The 19,950-nt window shown below is 35.5% G+C and overlaps 1 long non-coding RNA gene across 1 annotated transcript; it reads right to left on the minus strand.

The window, feature by feature from the left end:
- Nucleotides 1-15,028: 15,028 nt before the first annotated feature.
- On the minus strand, nt 15,029-16,341 carry LOC136220433 (uncharacterized). Its single transcript, XR_010684525.1, has 2 exons — nt 16,084-16,341; nt 15,029-15,374 (listed from the first exon to the last, which is right to left on the minus strand). It is a non-coding gene; the product is annotated as an uncharacterized lncRNA (long non-coding RNA).
- Nucleotides 16,342-19,950: the final 3,609 nt, after the last annotated feature.

Genomic DNA, 19,950 nt, shown 5'->3' on the forward strand with positions numbered 1-19,950 from the left:
TTTCAAATATACATTTACCCGGATGACCAAGATAAAACAACCTTCACATGTCCTTACGGAACATTTGCATATAGAAGAATGCCCTTTGGTCTATGTAACGCACCTGCAACATTTCAACGTTGTATGACTGCGATTTTTAATGACTTCATTGAAGATATCATGGAAGTTTTTATGGACGATTTTTCAGTTTATGGAGATTCTTTTGATTCGTGTCTAGAAAATTTGGATAAAGTTTTGTCTAGGTGTGAAGAAACAAATTTGGTATTAAATTAGGAAAAATGTCATTTCATGGTTGACGAAGGAATTGTTTTAGGTCACAAAATATCTGAAAAATGATTAGAAGTAGATAGAGCAAAAACCTCAGTAATAGAGAAATTACCCCCTCCGACTACTGTTAAAGGAGTAAGATCATTCTTAGGACATGCTGGTTTTTACAGAAGATTTAAAGAATTTTTCTGTAATTTCCAAACCACTTACTAATTTACTCATGAAAGATTCAACCTTTGATTTTAATGAAGAATGCGTTAAAGCTTTCGAAACATTGAAAACTGCTTTAGTCAGTGCACCTATTATTGTCAAACCCGATTGGGATTTACCATTTGAAATTATGTGTGATGCAAGTGGCTTAGCTGTCGGATGTGTTTTAGGACAAAGGAAGGATAAGAAACTTCATGTAATTTATTATGCAAGTTACACACTGTCTGGTGCACAATTAAACTACACCACAACAGAAAAAGAAATGTTAGCCATAGTTTTTGCATGTGACAAGTTTAGGTCATATTTATTAGGTTCAAAAGTTATTATTTATACTGATCATGCATCATTAAGATATTTATTTGCTAGAAAGGATGCAAAACCACGTCTAATTAGATGGGTTTTATTATTGCAAGAATTTGATATAGAAATTAAAGACAAAAAGGGAGTAGAAAACCTTGTCGCCGATCATCTATCGAGACTTGAAGATGAAAACGGTCCTATAGGTGAAACTATCGGTATACGAGATGATTTCCCTGATGAACACCTCTATCAAATAAAAAGTGCCATGTCACCTTGGTATGCAGATATTGCTAATTATCTTGCAGCCAATATTGTTCCGGAAGGATTAGATTTCCAACAAAAGAAGAAATTTTTCTTCGATATTTAACAATATTTTTTGGAAGATCCTTTTTTGTTCAAAACTTGTGGTGACGGGATAATTAGGAGATGCGTTGGTGAAAATGAATTCGAATCCATAATATCAGAATGCCATTCTAGCTCTTATGGAGGACATAATGGAGTTAACAAGACAGCAACTAGAATATTTGAAAGCGGTTTCTTTTGGCCTACGATGTTTAAAGACGTCCGTTCATTTATTACTCGTTGTGATAAGTGCCAAAGAACAGGGAATCTAGGAAGGAAAGATGAGATGCCCCTCACAACCATATTAGAAGTTGAAGTCTTCGATATGTGGGGAATAGATTTCATGGGACCTTTTCCCCCTTCCAATGGTAAAACTTACATATTAGTTGACGTTGATTATGTTTCAAAGTGGGTTGAAGCAATTGCAACCCCGACGAACGATTCTAAAGTTGTCGTTAATTTTCTTGACAATATATTTTGTAGATTTGGTTGTCCAAGAGTTATCGTTAGTGATGGCGGTACTCATTTTATAAACAAGAGTTTTGAAACGCTTATGAAAAAATATGGAGTACGCCACCGCATATCAACGCTGTACCATCCTCAGTCAAATGGTCAGGCGGAGATATCAAATAGAGAACTCAAATGGATTCTCGAGAAAACAGTTTCATCTTCTAGAAAAGATTGGTCTTCTAAACTCAATAATGCATTATGGGCATACCGTACTGCATTTAAAACACCAATAGGAATGACTCCGTACCGCTTAGTGTATGGGAAGGCATGTCATTTGCCAGTCGAATTAGAACATAAAGCCTATTGGGCTATTAGAGAACTTAACTTTGATTTACGACAAGCAGGTAAGAAACGTTTGCTCAATTTGAATGAGTTAGATGAGTTACGTCATCTATCTTACGAAAATGCAAAGATTTATAAAGAAAAAGTGAAAAAATGGCACGATGCCAAAATTAAAGTCAAACACTTTAATGTTGGGGATAAAGTGTTGTTATTTAATTCACGACTTCGTTTATTTCCAGGAAAACTTAAGTCCAGATGGTTAGGACCATATTTAGTTGTCAAAACATTCGATTATGGTTCTTTAGAACTGGAAGGTACTACCGGAGTTCGATTCAAAGTTAATGGTAATCGATGTAAAATCTATTACGAAAATATTTCACAAATTGAAATTTCGTTTGTAACAAGATTATCTGACGTATAAATTACTCAGTTTATCTTACACAGTTTATTTTGTTTTATTGTTTTTTTATATTTTTGTTCATTTATTTTATTTTATTTTATTTTTAATTTTATTTTATTTTATTTTTCCAAAATACCATTTTTATGATTAGATGACTTTATGTTATGATTTAAATGGATAAAATATTTCTATTTCATGATTTTAGATTTAATTTTTAGGAAATTAAGATGAATTTGAAGTTTCAGGCAATTCTCTGCCGAGAATTTAGAATTCCCTGCCGAGAATCCCCTTTTTAAGAATATCCAAACAGGTTCGGATTTCTTTGTTCATACCGAGAATTTTAAATTCTCTACCGTGAATCGGGAGGTAGCTTCGATGCCTGATTTCCGTAAGGAAATCAGCGTGTCGCGACCGCGGCTTTGCCATTCTCGATCGCGACACGCGTGTTTCCTGCACTATCAGGTCTGAAACACTCTAACCCTTCGACGAACCTCTTGACAAACGAAACATTAAGTTTCTTCATTCCCGAAAGGTGTAATTTTATACCTTTTTATAATTAAAACAACACCTCTTTTCATCTTCAACTCTTATAAATTAATCCTAGAGGATTCAAGTTCTGTTACAATTCTTTTCATTTTTGTCAGAACTCTGATTTTCTTCGCAAACACCGTTCTTTGCTAAAGTAACACAAACTTTGCACCATGCCTACCAAATACAAACCATCTAGGCACAATGCTGCCTCAATCAACAAACGCCCAGACTTATCCAAGCGATATGGGGCGCCTTTTCCTATCTTCAACCACGATGAAGGTAGGCGTTATTGGAATCTCCGTTACAAATTCTTCACCGGAATGTTGTATATGGATGAATTCCTTAACAACCAACTTGGAATTAGTGATGACATGAGCCGCTATATGGAACGCCTAGGGTGGACAAAATTCGCCCAAATGCGATTTCCAATAATAGGCGACTGGATACTCGAATTTTTCTGTACCGTTCGTTTCACTAACAAACGACGGGTACGTCTCAGTTTTCGTCGAGATGGCGAAATCTTCACTTTCGGCTATCCCGAGTTGCATGCTTGGTTTGGTTTTCCCCCGAGGGATACAATCAAACGTCATCCTGGAAGAGACATGACATCCACGGATGTTTGGAGAATGCTCACTGGATTCTGGCGATTCAATTCAAAACTCGCCTATAATCACTCTTTTCGCTCCAACTCTATGCTATATCTGCACAAATTCCTGTGTCACAGTTTATTCGGTCGCACGTTCAGTAGTGTGGTCTGTGACACATATCTCTATGTCCTTGGAGATATATTCCAGGGAAATGCAGTAGATTCTTCCAAAATTCTGATGGAGGGTCTTGTCGCCGCTTCTCGATCCAATGATAAGAAGATTGGGTTCGGCAATATAATCTGTGGAATAATTCTTGGTACAAAGGGTACCATTGATATTCCCTGGAGTGATGATGAATTCTTCCCAACAATTGACTATGAGTTTCTCGAGCACGAAGGACTTGTAAAACGTGTCTTTCGAGCAGGGCCTCACTTTCTGTCTGCACCGGAACGTGAAACTTTCGTGCAGTTTCAAATTGATCGTATTAAGATTAGAAATATCCCGGTTGATAGGGATGAATATGTAGAATAGTTTATGTTTTTCATTTTATTTTTCTATATATTTTGTTTTGTATTAATTATTGGTTTGTTTTCATTATTTGTACATTGTTAATATAATAAAGATCTTATTTAGTTCAATTCTTAATTTTATTAGACGTATCCATTTGATCCATTATCTATACTTAGCATGTTTCATATGGGTCGATTCTAATTTTTCTTACTCAAATTAAGATAAAAAGGATTCACATGAACTAATATGGTTTTCTATTTTTCCACACGTATATCCACATTTAATTCTATTTGTAACTCAATTTATTTTCAATGAATTAAGTTATCATTTAATCAATTCAATTTATGTATTAAATATGTATTAACATGCACTTATTATGCATTTAATATGGTTCTCTTAACTTATATGCATAAATGCACATTTACGTTTCATTAATTCTTCATAACCAATTTATTATACTTTAATTCAATTTATTAAGGTAAAGCCTTTGATTTTCCTTGCAATTAATGTCATTTATTTAAGTTTTTAGTGCAGGAACACTTAATATTACGTCCGGGAACCATTCCACCAACAAAATTGCACGAACCATGTCAAAAGGCACCAAAATAGGCCATTTTTACCAATTCTCTACCGAGAATTAATAATTCTCGGTATGAGCAGCAAGTTCGGCCAATTTTCAGGGCGAAAATTGCCTGAAGTTCGCGTGCCGCGGCCGCGGCTTTGCCATTCGCGGTCGCGACACGCGTATTATATGCCCATTTCAATCCGATTTTGACACCAAATTTTGCCTATTCCTATTCCTATTCTACCTATACATCTACATATACAACCCTATATCACCTCTATTTTTACCCAATCCCTTACTCTTAACTCTTCCCCAAAAACCTACTTTTACTCTTCCCAATTTATTCATTATCATTCCTATATTCTTTTTCTATTTCAATCACTTCCAATTCCAAACCCCAAACTCATCTTCAAGCTTTACTCTTTCTCTCAATTCCTTTTTCTTCTCAAACACTAAAAAAACCCTCAAGCATAGGTTGTTTTCTTTCATTTTATTTATTTTTATCTTGTTATAATTTGGTACAATTTTCATTTTCATCTGTTTGGTACAATTTTTCAATTTTTAATTTTATGTTGAATATTTCATTTGCTTAATTCCTATCTTTCTTTCGTCGGCTTTATTTTGTGCTTATTATTCTTGATATCTCGCTTTTGCACCAATGAGGACATGGTCCAATTTAAGTGTGGGAGGAGATGTACATCATTTTCGTTTTTCTAGCACAAATAACAAATACAACGAATCATTTATATGCAAATGCAACGTATTTTTCAACATAAACTTGTTTAAAACGCTATTTTTATTAACTTTACATTTTTATATGTTCATAAATTAACCATAAGTTAATATGATTATTTGTTTAGGTTATCACTATCGTTAGAAATGATATTTCTATACGGGTATTATTTTTTCAAATTTTTCACAAATCTTCGACACGATTTTAAGTAAAAATTGTCTCGAGTGAATGTATTTAAGTAAAAAATTTTCTTTATTCAATCTCTATTTTAAATCATGAAATCATGATACAATAAATCTTATTTTAAATTTTCAATTAGGTTTATAACCATTAAATTGAACTAACAATTTTAGCTCGGTTTGATTTCGTCTTACATTAACACTAATTGAAGTTTTTAAGGAAATTTTAGCCATAATACATGTTGAATTTTAAGTCAATATAGGATGAATGTGCTATCTTTCTTTTTCCCAAGTTACAATTTCATGTTTCATATTAATTAATCAATTAGTTGAATTCTTAACTTTTGGCCACGATTAAGACCAACCTTATCACAATCGAGGTATGAAAGGGAAGAAAATAAAGTACCGTTTACTTTTGGCCACGATTGCGACCACCCTTATCACAATCGAGGTATGGAAGGAACGTTAAAAAAAATAAGCGTGTATAAGTTTAAAGTAACGATTGCATCCACCCATGGCATGATCGGTACCTCTTAAGCGAACACCAAGCAATAAAATACGTATAAGGTTACGGTTGAAACCACCCTTATTTCGGGCGTAACCAAGCAAATAAATTACAATCAAGTACTTATTCATTTTGATATATCTCATATATTAGTTTAGGTTTGGGAAAGAAATTTTTGTGCTTTGAAATGCCTTGAGACGAAAGACTCAATAACATGCGTGCTTATATCGTCCCGAATGCTTCAAATCAAAATTGGAAATACAAGACGAATGATATATCGTATTTTATACTAAGTTAGTTTGATATTTTGCGTATAACTTTGCCATGCGGAGTAAATCTTTTCGGCTTAACTAATTCAAAAGGTAATACAGAGATATATGTTTTATTTTCATAAAGAGATTAGTTAGAGAATAAATTCAGTGAAATTTTGCTCGAGACTAGCAAAAGATTAAGTGTGGAGATTTGTTAAGCCCAAAATATACCTAAAATATCATCAATAATTACATCAATATTGCTACGAATTTATGCTATTTATAACTGTTTAGGAAGCTTTTACTCTCGAATATGTTTCTTTCTTGCAAGGTACATAAATATTTGGTAAAATCCAAATAGGAGTAAAAAGAGCTTAAAAATAGAAGAAAAGCCCTACAAAAGGAGTCGAAGACGACGAAAATTAATAACGCCAAGTCAAGGACACGAACGAGAGCCGAAGAGGTGAAAAACGCTCCGTGCCGCGACCGCGGCCCCAATATTCACGGTCGTGACACGCGTCCCTCAGCCCCTCCTTCCCTTCGTCCGGAGTACAAATTGTTGCTCCCCCATTCTCGGTAGAGAATTTAATATTCTCGGTACGAGCAGGAGTTTGAAGAAGCCTAGTTGCACACTTTCGTTTTCGACGAAACGCGATCGTTCGGGTGGATAAAGACGTTCTTTTGCAACGGACACGTTCTTTCGCAACGGACACGATCCTTCACAACGGACACGACACTTCAATCAAGACTCTTCAACATCTATAAATAAAGAGTTGATGGAGAGTTGAAAAATAATGTTATATGTGTAGAAGAAAGAGATTAGTGTAGAATTTATGTAGAAATTCCGAGTCAAGTGATTCAGAAGTTAGATTTAGATTCTGTAAAAAGCAATATGATGTACACACATTGTTTACTAAATAATAACAAATTCAGTAGCGTTTAGACATTGTTCCAATTTAGTTTTCATTTTGGTAGTAGACCGACCCAGTTTCTATTACGAAGATTCAACGAGAAGATTGAGTAGAGGATTCGCCCCTGAGCCTGACAAACTCTAACGAAACCCAAGGAAAGGATTGACAACCCTTTCACTTGCACGCCGTCGAAGAATTCAATGCTCCATGTTCTCTGTAAACTTGTATCAATTTATATTTCATCTAATAAAGTCCGTTCTATTCGATAGATTTTTATGCAGCACTTATGGTAACCAATCCACTAAAGTGACTGCTGGTGTTTTCATTAAAACGTAGTTTAATTCAAAATCTTTACAAGGAAACTTTGTTGAACACTTAGGCAAATTATTATCTCGAAAGAGTTTTAATTTGATTAAGGGCAACTATCCCGAAAGGGTTTTGTCGCGTTCAAAGCCAATTAATTAGAGGTTCCATCATTTATTTCATCTTTATAATTCGTACAAAGTTTAAAGTTGTTTTCTTTGCTTAATGCAAACAAATATACTTGTTTACTTTTCTAAAGTACTAAAACGTTCCTGTTTTGCAAATTCATTCTTAAATCAGATATTTTCTAACATCTTCATATTCTAATCTAATTCTTATTCTAGCAATTTCAAAACCAAAACCGATTAAACGATTTTTCCATATTATAAACCTAAAAGTAAATTTAACCGATTATAAAAAAGTTTTGTTTAAAAAACGTTCCCTGTGGGATCGATATCTTTTATTACTACAAGCGTATACCGTGCACTTGCGAAAATCGCTCAACAGTGGGATAGGAGAATCCTCCTTGCCAATGCTCAGATTCATGTTCTCCTGGTTGAAGGCCTCAAACGGGTTGTGCAGGGTTACCTGCTGCTCTCCTCTCAGTTTTGGTTGTCGCATGCCCTTCAATGCAGATTTTATCGTACTAGCAAAGCTCCCGCTACTCGACGTCATAGGCCCCTTATTTTTCTCTTTGGTAACAGTAATGCCCTGACTTGTGCCCTCATTTATGCCCTCATTCTCTTTCCTCTTTTCAATGACTGCTACTAAACTCTTTCCTGCTTCCATCGAGCTTTATGGAGCCTTTTTTGTATCTACGGTGTGGCACCATCATTCACGGGTCGTATTCTATTTCTTTCTCAGTTTCGTCATTCTGACGACTGCTTTCTGCTTCCTTATCTTTCAAACTAGAATCAACAACTGAGTTACAGGTTGTTCCTTTTGGTTGGTCACCATGTGGGTGTGTCACTGGCGGATTGATGCTTGGTAGCGAGCAGGTTGTTTTCGAGTGACCATATCTCCCGCAGTTTGTGCAGGCTACATATAGCCCTTCATATTCCACCCTAAAAGTTACTTTATTAACTCCAAACTTAGTGATCAGCAGTTTCTATAGATCTATCTCAATGCAAACTCGCACGAATCTGCCTCTGGTAGCTTTTAGGGTATTTGTCAACTTTGACCGCCTTTCTGATTGAATTTGCTACAGTCATGATAAAATCTGCCTCGTACAGTTGAACTGGTAAATCTGGAAATCTAGCCCACACCATCATCGATGCTATTGTTGCCGTGGCTGCATTGAACTCCGGCGACCAGGTCCAAGGCCCTTCGGTAATGACTTTTTCTCTATCCTGCGGGTCTTTGAACTGTACGATGTGAAACCCGCAGCCTACATCCATTATTTCGACGCCTCCTTTCAGCTTCCATAGCTCCAACACCCTTTTTACAACGTTATGTATCCCACACTGCGGCCGAGTACTTTGATAATCAGAGCAGAATTCCATGGTTTTGCCCATGTTTCTAACAATTCTGGCGAGATAACAAAGCTTGGTTTTAGGGGGTTCGACAGAGAAACTGATACTAGCCCTTCCGCCATGAGATTTTTGGGAATATACACACCTTCCTTCAATTTGGGGCCGATCAGAGAATCTTTGTAGGAGGTTTGCTCTTCTAAGTCCATGGCGGTGGTGGCGGTGCCCCCATCCTCCGTCGTCCGAGGTAGAGTCGTGCTCATTCAGGTTTGCTTCAGAGAGAGAACTTTTTATGGATATTTTTATTATTAAAGCATATACAGTAAATCATCTATAAATTAATAATGTTGGGACCATAGAATTTTATTAATTTATAGAGTTATTAATTAATCAATAAATTATTAATTTATAAAGTGATTTTAAATGTTTTAAAAATAAATTTTGAAATTACTAATTTAAATAAATTTTTTGTTGACACGGTAAGATTATCTGATCATGTAATTGAGTATTTCTCTAATCTCTTTCGTAGTTCCAGGGAAGGATGTTTGCAATATGGTCCAGGCTTTCTTTGATTATGGTTGCATCCTGCTTGGTTTAAACTCTAGTATTATGGCTCTAATTCTTAAAGTTGCTGAAGCTAACAGAATTGAGAATTTTTTTCCAATTGTGATGAGTAACTTTGGTTTCAAAATCATAACAGAATTGAGAATTTTTGTCCAATTGTGATGAGTAACTTTGGTTTCAAAATCATAACAGAATTGAGAATTTTTGTTCAATTGTGATGCAGTTATTGCAGCAAGGATTGTCTCTCCCAACCAGTATGGTTTTCTTAAAAGTAGAAGCATTCATCAGTGCATTGCCTTAGCTTCTAAGGGAGTTAATATGCTTGACAAAAAACGTTTTGGTGGACACATGGCCTTAAAAATTGATATTCGTAAGACTTTTGATACTTTAGATTGGAACTTCCTATTGGTTGTGTTGGATTCCTTTGGTTTTTCTTTCACTTTCAGGGATTGGGTCCTAAACATTCAAGGCACCGGTCTAGCTATTTCTCTGATGAAGTCTAGATTTCTGGTTGTCTCTGGTTTGCCTAAAACTACCATTGCTCCTTCCTCGATTTGGTCTTCTTGTAAGTTTGTTTATTCATCCATTTGGGATCAGACCTTTTGGTGGATTGGTCAGTCTTCAACGCTCAATTTCTGGACAGATAGGTGGATCATTCCATTGGTGGCGGACAGATTGGGTCTTGATCATCAGGATAAGTGTTCTCGCTATAATTATGTTGATGATTTTTAGGTAAATTCGAAGTGGCTTGACTTAAGTACTCTACCTTCGGTTGTTCATGACAGTATTCGATCTATTCACTAGGGGAGAGATGATATTGATTTATGTGCTTGGCAGCCCACTACAAAGGGTATTTTCATTGCCAAAGAGTACTATTCGGTTATTAGTCCTAGTTCCTCCTCGGTGGACTGGTATAAATTTGTTTAGAATGTTCACGATCCCCCTTCTCGTTCCTTCACTTTTTGGAGAGTTTTGCATGGCCGGGTTCAGACTCATGACCTCTAACAGCGTCTAGGATTCTCCATTGCCTCTCATTATGTTCTATGTGGTAGGGATGCTGAGTCCATTAACAACTTATTCATTAGGTGTTCTTTTGCAAATTTTCTTTAGAGGGCTCTTGAGATTTATTTTGACTGCTCTTTGCCTCGTCATTCCCAATTCATCCACTTCTTCAGCACTCTTCGTAGCATTTTTTTGGCTCACATGTGTCGATGATCTGGCGTGTTGCTGTTGTCACTTGCATCTGGTTAATCTGTCATTGCATGAATAAAGCAATCTTTAAGGAAGTTTCTCCTTCTATTCAGCACTCGAAGATCACCCTCTTTCGATTGATTCGAGAGTCCTTTGCCACTTCTAAAGGTTTTTGCTCTTTGCGGAGAGATGCTGTTATCTTATCTCGTCTTATGGCTTCTCCTAGGCCGCCTCCTGCTCCTAACATTATTCCGGTCCATTCGCTTAAACCTCCTCCGGGCTGGGTTAAAATCAACATGGACGGCTCTGCTTTTGGCACACTTGGTGAGGCAGGAGTTGGAGGCATTTTTTGCAACTATCGAGGCTTTCCCAATGGTTGTTTTGTTTTTTCTACCCCTTATTCTTTTGCTTATATGGCTGAATTGAGAGCCGTTATTTTCACAATTGAACTTGCTTGGGAGAAAAATTGGCATCAGCTTTGGGTTGAGTCAGACTCAATGTACGTAGTTAATCTCCTTAGACATAGTTCCATGGATGTTCATTGGAGTATTCGATAAGAGTGGTTGGATTGTCTCAGCATTTTCTCTAGGATGAACATTCTCTTTTCACACATCTTTAGGGAAGGAAATAGAGTTGCTGATGCATTGGTAAAATTTGTAGTTTCTTCCCCAGTGATTAATTGGTGGCCTTCATCTCCTGCTTTTCGCCACAAGATTATCAATGATGCCATTTGTAGTATTTCACACTTGCGTTTTTCTTGACTTTTCCTATCTTTTCTCCTCCCCCTTCTTTTTGTTTGTTCTCCTTCCTCTTCTCTTATTCAAACGCTCACTTTTTTCTTTTATTAATATATTGCGGGTTTGACAGTTCTTGGGCCATGGGTGCTCACCCCGCCCAAGTTCTGACTCATCCCATTTTCTATAAAAAACTAAAGTTTTTATCTAAAATCAATTAACAAATAAAATTAAATGTGTATTATATAAGTTAATTGAACTTGGAAGTTCATTATATTTATGTTAAAAATATTCAATGTATCATAGTTAATGAATTACTATATAAATTTATATGGAGTGTTATTTTAAATCATACAAAAAATGGCTTCTCATCTAAAACGTGTCAATAAATCAACCATGACCGTACAAGAGAGATCACCCTGCAAACACTCAAAAGGTTTTACAAGATTGGCTAAATGAAACATATCATTTGAAAGTTAGTCAATGTACGATATTAGAATACTTAAAGATGAAATTCAACTAGATTTAAATTTCAAGAAAAAACAAAATACTATAGATTCATATTTTGCTAAATTATCCAAAGTATGTATATCTATATATATTGCGCATATGTATTTGAGAAATTATTAATTTTTAGAGGTAATAATACAATGTATTTATAAACAGTTGTTCCAGAAAATTATTATCTTATTAATTTATTAAAATTGATCATTTTTTGAACTGGTCCAAGTCGGGACTAGAAGAAATTATTATTTTAAAGAGTTTATTAATTTATCGAGGTATTTTAAATTTTCTTTTGTCTTATATAACCATTCACACAAATATAAGGATTAAAGAATTGACAAAAATAAAAACCAAAGGACTATATAATCATTTCTAAAAATACAAGAACTAACTAGTATATTATGTAAAAACACAGAGACCTTATAATTATTTACCCTAAAAAATATTATGTTTTAGTTTGAAAAATAAAAAGAAATACATTATGTTTTGAAAAGCTAAAATTATTTATCAGTTGATTAACGTATAAAATTCCATTTATTTTATTTTTCTTAGCAAATGAACACTGTATATAGGGTTGTAAATGAGCCGAGCCGCTCATGAGCGGCTCGATGGTCGACTCAATAAAAGCTCGATTCGATTCGGCTCGATTGATAAACGAGTCGTTCGTGAGCACGATTTACTAGCTCAGTTCGTAAACGAGCTGAATTTGAGCAGACCAAAGCTCGACTTGGAAGTTCGCGAGTAGGCTCGATTAGAATATTTATGAATAAATTTTAGTTTTGTAGAAAACTACATAGTTTTGTGTTAGTTCACACGTACCTAAACTTAGGGGATGTTTATTTCTGCTTTTCGGAGAAGTGTTTAGCCTTTCACTCTAAACCGCAGAAATTATAGCGTTTGGTTAAATATATATATATATATTAAATTTAAATTTACAACTTTTAGTATTTTAATACATTTTGCTCCAAGATTCTCCTAATACATTCTCAATTTGCATATAGAAACATAATTCGTGTGATTCGCTGAAGTTTCTGGTCATACATGCAAGTTGCAGAGTGTACATTTCATAAATTTTCCCGCCTTATCTAAGCAAAATCTCAATTCTAGTAACTGAAAGTTTTGAGTCTTCATATTCCTATTACACATAGCTTTCACGTCTCTATGACCAGATTGCTTGATTGCACGTCCAGTCTAACCTAACGAGTAAAACCGTTCTCTGAGAATTCCGCCACTCTTGAGAATATTAAAGACACCAAGTTCTTTTGTAGGTGCTAGAGCAGTTTCAAAATACTATCTAACACTCCATCTAGTGCATCTTCCATGTTTGTCCCACTTCTGCAAAAATTAGTATTAGTTGTACTATTTCTTAAGTCATGCCAATAAAAATCTAAATCGTCTGCAATATGTCTTACCTCAAAAAGAAAATATTAGTTTTTAGTAAATCCAATTATATTTGAAATTCAAAATAAAAAAGAGTAGTTATAAACAGAGGCAAATCCAGTATTTCTCCCCCATGGGGGTAAACAATACGACTAAAATAATTTTTATCTAAAAAATAATAATTATAGAAAACCAAAGATCAAAGCTCAAGTTCAAGTAAAATAGTAAGAGAAATATCAAATCAAAATTCAAGTAGGAGCAAAAAATTACCAAAGCAGAGAGACAAAGATCGGAGATGGAATGTCGGACCAACGATCCAACTACGAAGAGATTGGCTGCCGATTCTGATTTAATCTTAGTTAGGATTAGGGATTTCAATTTAGACTTAAGAAGAAAGAGGAACTGAGGAAGAAGAACTAAAGAGAGTAAGAGAGATCGATGGTTTTGTTTTAGGACCTATTTAATTTACATTTAAATATTTACTTTTTATTTTTTTATTTTAGTTGTAAACAAAAGGACGCAGTTCTAATTAAATAAAACGATGTCGTTTTGCTTTAAAACATAATTAAAAAAATAAAAAGAAAATATTAAATTGAAAAATCATTCTTTATCCTCAATTATAGAATCCGTAAACCCTAAATCTCCATTGATGAAGGGGGAAAAACTCTAAAACTTCAAAATTAATACTTGGGTTTTTTAAAAAATACAAATGTCAGTGGGGGCAACTGCCCCCCATGCCCCCATACTGGATTCGCCCCTTGTTATAAAGAAAACATACTTAATCGAATGTAAAATCTTCTGTTTGGTTGAAGCAGTCTATTACATGAATTTGGTTGTTTTATCCTCATCCTATTATATGTGGGATAAGATGAACGTTTCCATCCTATTAAAATTGTAGGAGCTTATCTCACCTCCTTATATCACTCTCCTCTTGGGTATAGGATTTAAGGGATAAGAAGCTTATCCCTCATCCGTCTCACTCTTCTATCTTCAAAACAAACACAAGATAACTTATCTCGTGTTTTTTTATCCCTATCCCACCTCCTATATCCTTGTAAATACCCATTTTTATCCGGACCAATTTTTAAGTTTATAATAAATTTCACTCAAAATTTGAACAATTCATGAATTATCCAGAATTTATGGTATTATCTCGAAAATAATTTATTGGGGAAAAAATTGTGCTATTAAGGCCAATTTGTCATATTTCGGTATAAATCGTAAAAATATCGAATTATATTCAAAATGCGACTTAATAAAATTAAAGTGTAATTTTAACCTATTATGAATTTTATTCGAGATATGTTCCTCGTATTTTGAATAAAATTGAATTTGCTTGAATTCGAGTTATAATTTATTAATTAAGATTCAGATGTCAATCAATCAAATTAACATATCGATGCTTATTTATTTGTCGTAAACTATATTTAGAAATGTCTATAATCTGAATTGCGAATTATGATGTAACATCGTATATTAAAGTTAAAGTTAATATTGACTTTGGTTACGATTTATATTATAATTAAACGTTTAGAATATAGTTGATTTCCAAATAACGAATTATGACAAATGGATTCAAAAATTGAAAAGTCAATAAATCAAGGACAATTGAACGCTTAAAAATGAAATTTTTGGTAATAAATAAATATTACGTTATTAATATAAATATTTCTCTTATTATTTTTGTGTTTACAGTAATTTTGACGGATCCAAAGAACCGCTCGCCAATGTCTGAGATACCAAAAAATTCCCGCTGTCCCCGAAAAAACAAGATTAGAATGTGCACTCGATTCAAGAATATTCTAAAAAGTGATCGAATCATATTCAAGTGACTGAGTTATCTTATTGAGATACAAATCCAACAAATCAGAAGTTTGGAGAATTATTCGAAGCACGGGTAATTATCAGTTCAAGTCTGATTCCAAAGCACGAGTAATTGTCAGTTCAAGTCCGATATATTCCCAAAACATGAGTAACTATCAGTTCAAGTCCAATAAAGTCCAATGCTCAAGATTTTGTCCATATAAGTCCAACAGATTCTGTTCATGTTAGAAATAATTCAAATCCAGTCCGAGTCCACATCAAAATTCAGGTCAATCCAGGTCCGCATCAAATTCAGGTCGGAATTCAGTCCAACAGCGTCAGTCTGCAAAAAGAATCAATCGCAGGGACCAAATGACATTTTTACTAAAAAATCAATAATTCAACAGAAATGATCTCAGGTATAAAGAAGTTTCAATGTGCAGCTCTCTAGTGAAAATGGGCAAACAAAATGACGAATCAACCTGAAGGATACAGTAAGAAATAGGAAAAAATTATGATCATTATTATAAATAGACAATGTCCATCATTATAAGGGGGATAGTAATTTTGTAAGAAACTCAATGTAATAGGAAAGCTTCACTGTAACAGAGTGAAGGAGTAAGAACAAGTTCTTCACCAACATTGTAATAAGCATTCCATCAATCAAAGAGTAAGTGTAATATATTTCCAAATCCGTTCATACATATATACATATCATTATTGTATCACTATTCTTTTTTTTTCGATCTCATTTTATCATATAAACACCCTCCAGAGCCGATAACGGCTCTGGTTACGTTCTCGAAATCCGCTTAGAGGTCACGAGAAACCATCCCTACACAAAATCCAAACTCAGGCCAACATAAACAGACAATAGAACGGGACCGAGAAATAATCAAAATCCAATAAATACAATAAAGCCATCCCGAAAACAGTCTAAACCAAACAATTCCAGCCGAAGCCTAAACTAACAAAACAAACATTTCAAACCAAATAATACGGGCTAGAAAAATTGCAATAGGAACCGAAGAGAAGAGACATGAGATCCTCACCGTGTAACTGACGACGGTGCTATAGCGAGGAGCAGATCGGAAGAGAGATCGGAACGATATCCTCGGTCTTCCTCCGAAGAAGGTCGGTGAAGAGGTTGCCAAAAACGCCATCAAGAACCGCCCAGCCACCGTCGAAGGAACTGCCACGCGAGGAGGGCTCGTTGTCAGTCAGAAGTTTGGTACCGGCGGCCATGGAAGAATTCGTGAGTTGAAGGAGAGAAAAATGAAAAATGAAGAGAAAGAGAGGAGGCAGGGGAGTTGAGTTGTCGGTCTCAAAATTATCACCCAACTTCAATTTATCTCTATAAAATCACTTAACTTTGAGTTTTATCTCAATTAGATCACTCTATCGATTTTAATGGTTAAAACACATCGAAATAATGACATGGATGACACATCAACATGAGTTAACTCAAATCTCTGAGTGGAACGAAATGTGACAATCGCATATCGGGTATTTTTATGAAAAAAACTGAATTTTAGTTTTTTTTTCTCCATAAAAATAATCGACACGTGATAGCTATATGGCGCATATGTGAATGTCATGTGTCATTTCGGTTAGAAATATGAGTTTGTCTCATATTGACGTATCACTTATATCATCATTCTGATGATTTTTAATCATTAAAATCGTTATAGTGACTTAATTGAGACAAAACTTAAAATTGAGTGATTTTATTGAGACAAACTTAAATTGAGTGACCATTTTGAGATAACCATGTAAGTTTAGTGACCAGTGGTGCATTTAACCCCTAAAACCTATTAAGCTATGTTTTCTTGATGCCCAACCTTTGAGTCCACAAGCCCAATCTGCCCCTCTCAGATCTGAGGTAAAACTGCTGGCCCATTTTCTTTTGTTTCATGCATCACTAATTGTAATTAGTCTATTTAATCTGTTCAATTTAATTTGAATAATTATTAAGATCAGCTTTTTTTTTTATTAGTTAAGCTTTGATTTCCATTAACTAATTTAAATCCTAATAGTTTAAAATCAATTGGTTTGATTGCCTCAATCCATTTATCTTAACGGGTGCTTATGTTGTAGTGATTAATTTAGTATAGATTTCTTTTTATTTAATTTCTATCTGTCTAAATTTGTATGATGTATGTTTATGTATATCATTTATTTTATCATAGGATTTAATTTTTGTATATAATTTATTTTATTAAATTTTATCATATGTACATTAATTAGTTAAATATCTTCTAGATTATATGTATAATCACACGTAGTTCGAATAAAAAAAACAAATCAATTCGAGATGTTATCTCGAAAAAATAGATTAAACCAAATTAATTCGGATCGATGTGAAAACTTCATTCGAATTCGTAAACCAAATTAATTTGAATCGATGTTAAAAAACGTCATTCCAATTTGTAAACTAAATTAATTCTGATCGATGTGAAAACGTCATTCGAATTCATAACTAAATTAATTCGGATCGATGGGAAAACGTCATTCGAATTCATAACCAAATTAATTCGGATCGATGTGAAAACGACATTCGAATTCATAACCAAATTAATTCGAATCGATGTGAAAACGTCATTCGAATTCATAGCCAACTCAATTCGAATCGATATGAAAACGTCATCCGAATCTATAACCAAATTAATTCGGATTGATGTGAAAACGCCATCCGAATTCATAACCAAATTAGTTCGATGAAAACGTCATTCCAATTCATAACTACATTAGTTCGGATCGATGTGAAAACGTCGTTCGAATTCATAACCATATTAATTCGGATTGATGTGAAAACGTCATTCGAATTCATAAACCAAGTTAATTCTAATCGATGTGCAAACGTCATTAGAATTTAATACTAACCCCAATAAACACGCGCGAGTACCTAGTTTGTATCGACAATTCAAAGCAAAACGAATAGCAAACACATAATATCACGATAGTACCGATACGTCGGGCGGGGTAGGGTGAGATTGCATCTCTTCCCTACACAACCGGAAAAACGAACTTTAAATCTCTCTGAAGACTGTCCTTAGCAAAACCAAACCATACAAAGTCAATCCAAACAGACAGGGCGACCAATCACGTCCGCACAAACGTTTCCAAGTGATGATTGGTGGCGACTCGAAACCTTAAAACACGAAAAGGTAAATCGAGTCGGCCACGCACCCCGACCTGCGTAAAAACCAGAAGCCAGGGTGCGACAATCCCTTCTAACAAACACCCCGTTAAGGGTTAATTAAAAAAAACAGGTGGTTTGGTTAAAAAATAACAATAATTAAAATAAAAATATGAAAAAAATAATAACGGTTCTAATAATAATAATGAAAAAAATAATTATAAAAAATAATTATAATTATAATAAGAAAAGAGAGAGATCGTCGAAGAGGGCGGCGCAGGGCGGGGAGGGGTCTGTTTGATGGCGGATAGGGCGGATCTAGAGCCGGGGATGGGTTACGGTGGGGATCTGGGGTCGGATGGGGAGAAGGAGGGGAGAGGAAGGAGATCGGCGGGGGTTATGTGGGGGGGGGGATCAGCGGATCTATTTCGGGAGGTGAGGGGGAGAGCCAGCGCTCGGGTCGGCAGGGGGGCGAGGGGAGAGACCAGGGGGAGTGCGGCGTTAGAAGGGCGGATGGTAGGGGGCGATCCCTGCGGCCAGTGAGGTTGGCGAGGGCGTTAGGCCAGGGGGTGAGGCGTTAGGATAGAGGGTGAGGCGTTAGGATAGGGGGGTTGCCGGTAGCAGGCGCAGAAGGCAAACAGGCCCAGGCTGGCAGCGGGATTTTGGGTAGGACTGTGGCTGGTAGGGGAGATCAGAATAAGTTGGAAGCGGCGATCGTCAAGGCCCCGTCTATTTTGAATGTGGTTTCTAGGCCAGATGGTGATGTGGTGAATAAAAATAAATTCGAGCAAGGCCTGGGGAGAAGTTCTGGGAAAGATACGGTCATGGGAGTGGTCGAGGAGGAGCCATTTTTAAATGAAGGACTTATAGAGGGTGACTCGGCGGAGGTTTTTTCTGATTCAGACGAGGAGGATAGGGAACATGATGATCCATTATGTCCTGTGATTCGGCTTTCCTCGACCGATAAGCGTGCCCTTAGGGCCAAATGGAAGTTATCTTTAATAGTGATGGTGCTTGGGAAAAGAATTAGTTTCAACTATTTCGCTCAGAGGATCCAGGCGCAATGGGCTAAAAAAGGGAAAGTCAATATTACTGACTTAGAAAATGACTATTATGTAATTAAATTTACCCGGACTGAGGACTATAATGTTGTGATTAATGGGGGACCATACATTATTTCTAATCATGTTCTGGCCTTAAGGCCATGGGTCCCCAACTTTAATCCACATGATTGTTCTATGAATAGAATTCTGACTTGGGTAAGATTTTTGGGCCTACCAATCGAATATTATAATGAAAGCTTTCTTAATAAGATAGGTGGGCTTGTTGGCAAAGTCCACCATGTGGATAAAACTACCATTGGGGCAGTTAGAGGTAAGTTTGCAAGAGTATATATTGATATTGACCTTGCTAAACCCCTTTTATCTAAATTCTGTATAAAAAATACGGTTTTTTTTTTATTATTGAGTATGAAGGTATACATAATATTTGTTATGAGTGTGGTATGTTTGGTCATACTTATGAGGGCTGCCCTAAGAGGGAGAAGGTGGTGGAAGAGGTAGTTGAAGCTGTTAAAGTGAGAGAAGAGCGGATTCAAGGAGATGGGAGGAATTTTGGCCCTTGGATGGTTGCTAAGAGGTCGGGAAGACGGAGGACACGTGCGTCAGTTGTTCAAAATCGTTCTCCTGACATCAATAAGGATACTGTTCTGATCCAAATTAATCCTGGAATTAAGGAGAGGCCCTGCCCAAAAGAGAAAGAAGGTACTGGTGATACTACG

Source organism: Euphorbia lathyris, chromosome 2 (genome assembly GCF_963576675.1).
Source record: "Euphorbia lathyris chromosome 2, ddEupLath1.1, whole genome shotgun sequence".
Taxonomy (NCBI): Eukaryota; Viridiplantae; Streptophyta; class Magnoliopsida; order Malpighiales; family Euphorbiaceae; genus Euphorbia; species Euphorbia lathyris.